Raw genomic sequence first — 6,343 nt, forward strand, 5'->3', positions numbered from 1 at the left:
TCATCAGGGATTGAACCTGCAACCTTGGCATGTCAGGACAATGCTCTAACCAACTAAGATACCCAGCCAGGGCTTCATTTTCTTCCTAATCTTGTTGTGTAGTACACAAATTCCTTATCATAAGTATGCTCACATTCCTCTCATAATCATAAACAATAATGAATCTTAATAATACAACCTGGGGTCAGGAAACTCCACTTGTTCATCTCCCCCTGTAACTCTTGTCTTCTTTAGCCTCCTATGGAGAAAAGACAACCTTGCTTATTAGAAAAGTCCCACCCATGCCAAATATTTCTCTGGTGCACAGATAGGCTTTTTAAAGAGCCGTTGGCATTACAGGCTCCTATTTACTCAACAGGACCATACACCTTTAAATTAGCTTTCCTTCAGTGACTGTCATCTGGCTGGGCCTTGTGTTTATCATTCATTAGCGGAAGAGGCATGGCCAGGGCAGATGGCAGGCAGCATGCATTTCTCCCTGCCACCCATCGTTATCCTCCTTGTCACTAGTTAAAGAAAAACAATTACTTGGTTTGGACAAGAAACAGCCAGGGCCCTGAGCAATTTCCTTTGGCCTGTGGAGACTATAATTCCTTTATTAGGTTAGGAAAAGAATGTCAGAATTCAATTCTGTCACCTGAGACTAAGCTTTTGACTCAGGCAAACTATTTTTTTTTTAGATTTTATTTATTTATTTTTAGAAAGAGGGGAAGGAAGGGAGAAAGAGAGGGAGAGAAATATCAGTGTGTGGCTGCCTTTCATGCACCCTCAACTGGGGACCTGGCCTGCAACCCAGGCATGTACCCTGACTGGGAACCAAACCTGCAACTTTTTGGTCAAAGGCCGGCACTTAGTCCACTGAGCCACACAAGTCAGGGCTGACTCAGGCAAACTTTATGGAAAGTCTCTGAGACTCAGTTTCTTTGACTGGAAAAAGGAGCAGTTGCAAAACTGAAGTCAAATTGAATTTGCAAGGCACCTATCTCTGTCTCTCTCTCTTTTTTTTTCTTCATATATTTGAGAGAGAGAGAGAGACATCAATTTTGGTGATCCACTTATTTATGCATTCATTGGTTGATTCTTTTTCTTTTAAGAATCATAATGATTTAAAACCTATTTGTTTATTTGGAGAGGGGAAGGGAGAGAAAAAGAGAGGGAGAGGAACTTTTTTTTTTAAGTATATTTTATTATGTTGTTACAGTAGTTCAAATTTTTTTTCTCCTTTGCTCCCCTCTGCCCAGTACCCCACTTCCCTCCAGCAATCCCACCCCCGCTTAGTTCATGTCCATGGGTCGTGCATGTAAGTTCTTCGGCTTCACCCTTTCCTATATTATGCTTAACATCCCCCTGTCTATTTTGTACCAACTGATTATGCTTTTTAATCCCTGCACCATTTCCCCATTTCCCCCCCTTCCCCCTCCCAGCTGATAACTCTCCAAATGATCCCCATAACAATGATTCTGTTCCTATTCTGGTTTGCTTAGTTGGATTCTGTTTTTATTTTTTTAGATTCAGTTGTTGATAGTTGTGAGTTTGTTGTCATTTTAGTGTTCATAGTTTTGATCTTCTTTTTCTTAAATAAGTCCCTTTGACATTTCATATAATAATGGCTTGGTGATGATGAACTCCTTTAGCTTCACCTTGTCTGGGAAGCACTGCATCTGCCCCTCCATTCCAAATGATAGCTTTGCTGGATAGAGTAATCTTGGTTATAGGTTGCTTTTCATCACATTGAATACTGCCTGCCAGTCCCTTCCTGCCTGCAAAGTGTCCTCTGAGAAATCAGCTGATAGTCCTATAGGTACCCTCCTGTAGGCAACTCTCCGCCTCTTTCCTGCTGCCCCCAGGACTCTGTCTTTATCTTTCACCGTTGGCATCTCAATGATGATGCATCCTGTTGTGGTCCCCGCTGGGTCCAGCTCGCCCGGGACCTTCTGTGCTTCCCGGACTTGTATGTCCATCTCCTTCGCATAATTTGGTAAGTTTTCCTCATTTTTTTCAATTCTTGCTTCCTCATTCTGTACTGGTTGACTGCTTTTTTCTTCCTCATGTTCCAAATCATTGATTTGAACCCTGGTTTCCTTCCCTTCACCATTGGTTTTGTGTGAATTTTCCTTCGTTTCACTTAGCATAGCCTTCACTTTTTCCCTTATGCGTCTGCCATACTCAGGCATATCTGTCAAGCCTGTGAGCAACTTTATCACCAGTGTTTTGAATTCTTCATCTGTTAGGCTGGCTATCTCATCGCTTGGTTCTCCCACTGGAACCTCGATCCGTTCCCCCTTTTGGGCCATACTTCTCTGTCTCCTCATTCTGGCAGGCTCCTGTATTTGTTTGCCTCCGTGTCCCAGGTAGAGCTGTCACTCCTGTTACATTGTAAGGGGTGGAGCCTTAGGGATTCATCAGTACAGGGCAACCTGTTTCACCATGTTGTGGCTCTGTTTGTGGGGGAGGGATCCAAGAGGGAACAATGCCACCTGCCCAGCACTCGCCCCTTTTCCAGGCACCTCTCCCTCTTCTGCTCTGAACTGGCGTCCATCTAGCTGCTGCCCTGGCTATTGTTCCCAGAATGGGTGGATCTGTGGACATTCTAGGACCATGGGGGCCCTTTAAACAAGCAGACTCTGCTAAGACCAGCAGTTTCTGCCTCCACCCCAACCCCCACTGGTCTGTACAGTCAGAAGCAATGAGACTTGATTTTCCCCAGTGCTGGAACCATGAGCTGCTAGGTCCGGTGAGGAGCTGGGAATGCTCCCCAGGTGTCCCTCCTGACTTTTTAAAATGTGTGACCGCGCTTTCTACTGGCCTGCCACTGCCGCCACTGCCGCCACCACCACACCGTGTCCTCTACACCCCAGCTCTGCCCCTCCTACCTGTCTGGATTGAGTATTTCTTCTTTATATCTTTGTTTGCTGGACTTCCATGCAGTTTTATTTTCTGGAACTTCTGGTTGTTGTTAGTTTTGAGGTAGTTGTATTCCTTCTCAGTTGTGGAGGGAGTCACAGCATGTCTGTCTACACCTCCATCTTGGCTGGAAGTCCGAACCAAGGGAGAGGAGCATTTGTGTGAGAAACATGGATCGGTTGTCTCCCTGTACGTGCCCCAACCAAGGACTGAACCCAAAACCCAGGTATGTGCCCCGACAGAGAATCAAACCGGCGACCTTTCACTTTGCGGGACAATGCTCAATCAGCTGAGTCATACTGCTCAGGGTTCATTGGTTGATTCTTATATGTGCCCTAACCAGGATTGAATCCATAACCTTAGCATATCAAGACAATGCTCTAACCAACTGAGCTACCCAGCCAGGGCCTCTGACTCTTAAATGTTAAGTGTCTCTGACCAAGTAGGCCTTAGGTAACCAAAGGATACCGGCCGATGCTTTGTGGCTCTGATCTGTTTCCACTGACCCACACCAGGCAGGGCTGAACTTGTATCTTGATATGAATGGTGGTTACAAGGTGTTAAGCCTAAAACAAACTCATTGAGCTGCATCCTTGTGATTTGTGCATTTTGTTATATGTATGTACATGTAACCCCCATATAACACAGTTGTTAGGTTCCTAACAAATGCTGTGTAATGTGAATCTGTGTTACACGAAACAAAGACTTACAAAAAGGGGGTTAGGTTCAAAAAATTTTAAAAACATACTATTATATTTTTATAACTAAGAAATATCTTTATTAAAGCAATTTCATCAAAAGCATTACATATTAGTATGAATTAAGTAACGTTTTCTTCATCATCACTACTAAGTTCCATTAACTGAATGTGTTTTCTTTTTGACAAGATATCCTCATCCTCTGAACCTTCTTCAGCATTATCTTGATTTCTATGCTCTACTTTTTGCAAAAAATCTGTTTTTTTAGATTGCTTGCTTTTAGCTGAGAGATCTTTATAAATTTTGTTATACGGTGCTAAGCACTTTTGAAGTTCTCTCTTAAACTTTGTGCTCCTTTCAGTGCAATGATCTTCATTTAAGAAATATGACTCTAACTTTTCGGCTAAGTCTAGGCCTTTCTTTATGCTTTTTAGAGTAAACTGTTTAACTTCTTCATTTTTATCAGTGCTCTTATTTAGGTTTTTCATTGTACAAGGATTGAGAGATTTATAAACCAGCATAGGTTTTAACATGTGATTGCCTGAAGCATTACTGCACATAAGTAATGTTACATGGTCTTTTTTTTGCCTTAAAACCTGGTGCAACTTTTTCATTTTTTGAAATAAATGTTCTCTTGGGCATTTTTTCCCACCAAAGACCAGTTTCACTGGCATTAAAAACCTGATGTGTTGAATACCCACCCTGTTCAATAATTTTTTGCAATTCCATTGAATAAATTTTCGCTGTTTCTTCCATCAGCTGATCTGCTTTCTCCTTGTATTTTTAGGTTTTTTAGTGATAAACGTTTTCTCAAACGGTCAAACCATCCTTTACTAGCAACAAAATCAGGGTTTGTAGCAGATTCTCCATTTTCCTTTAAGTAATAGTAAATTTTTAAAGCCGTATGTTTAATAATATTCGTGTCCAGTGGAATTCGTTTTTTTGAACAATCATCAATCCAGATACTAAGGGCTTTTTCCATCTTCACAATTATTGCTGCTCTAGGACGAGATGTCATATTTGCAGAGACAGAACAACCAGCAGCAACAGAAGCTCTAATTTTATGTTCATTTTTCTGTATAGTCCGGACTGTTGCTTCATTTAAATCCAAGGTTTTTGCGACATATGATACTTTTTCACCCTTTTGGAGCCGATTCAAAATCTGTAATTTTTGTTCCAGCGAGATGAAATGTCTTTTAAGAGGTATTTTTTTATTTCCGCCAGGCATAGTTCAGGGCTACAAATTAATTCAGAAAAATAAAAACACAATTACCATTTCTTTAAAAAAGGATGGATATTATCTGAAAAATTTTAATATATGTGTAATGTAGCAAAAAGAAAAACACAATTAAAGTTTTAAAGTGTAATTAATACTCCATGAACAAAATGGATTTAAAATTCTGATTAATTTTAAAATTCTACAGGCAAATCTCATATGACGGATGAGCTCGAATGAAAAATTTTAAGTGAGTTATCTTTTGCTCTTAAAAGCTTCTATCACATTCAGAATTGTATGTGGATTTCCCTAATTTCGTGTTATATGGGAGTTTTCCCCAATTCTCTAACCATGTTAGAGTGAAACTGTGTTATAGAAATACCATGTTATATGGGGGATACCTGTATTGTACTTCAATTTTTTACTTAAAAAAAAGATTTTTTAAATTTATTTTATAGAGAGAGAAGAAGGGAGGGAGAAAGAGAGGGAGAGAAACATCAATTGGTTGCCTTTCTCACACCCCCAACTGGGAATCTGGCCCACAACCCAGACATGTGCCCTGACTGGGAATCGAACCTGCAACCTTTTGGTTCGTAGGCCGGCGCTCAATCCACTGAGCCACAGCAGCCAGAACAATTTTTTACTTTTAAATGCACTTTAAAATTTTTACATAAAGTCACTCATTGTTTTAAAGGTTTTTTATTTTATTTTCATCTTTAGAGAGAAGGGAAAGGAGGAAGAAAGAGAGGAAGAGAAACATCTATCGGTTGCCTCTTGCATGCCGCCAACAGGGGACCTGGCCTGTAACTCAGGCATGTGCCCTGACCTGGAATGGAACCGCGACCTTTCGCTTTACAGGAAGATGCCCAACACATTGAGCCACACCAGTCAGGGCAACGTCACTTATTTTTTAAATGCACAGTTCTATGAGTTTTGACATTGCATACAATCATGTTATCATGATGATATTAAGATGTAAAACCGTTCCATCAACCTCAGAATTTCCCTATGCCCTACTTTAAGTGTCTGGCAACCACAGACCTGATTTCTGTTGCTATAATTTTGTCTTAAAAAATATACCTTACAGCCGTGGCTGGTGTGGCTCAGTGGATTGAGCTCTGGCCTGTGAACCAAAGGGTCTCCAGTTTGATTCTCAATCAGGGCACATGCTTGAGTTTCTTTCGGCCAGGTCCCCAGTTGGGGGCATGCAAGAGGAAACCGATTGAGGTTTTTCTCTCTCTCCTTCCCTTCCCCTCTCTCTGAAAATAAATAAATAAAATCTTTTAAAAAAGTGAAATCTGTTCCTTTTCATTGCTGAATAGTGTTCATTTGAATAATGAGTGTACCACAGTTTATTTATTAGACCAGGAACACTTACATTATTTCCAGTTTTTGATAATTTTTAATTAAGCTGCTATAAATAGCCATGTACTGGTTTTTGTGTAAAGTTTTTACACCAGCCTTGCATTTTCAGGATAATCCCAATTTGACCCTGATGTATTATCCCTTTTATAAATTGTTGGAT

This window comes from Furipterus horrens, unplaced genomic scaffold (assembly GCF_987537825.1).
Source record: "Furipterus horrens unplaced genomic scaffold, mFurHor1.1.pri manual_scaffold_8, whole genome shotgun sequence".
Taxonomy (NCBI): Eukaryota; Metazoa; Chordata; class Mammalia; order Chiroptera; family Furipteridae; genus Furipterus; species Furipterus horrens.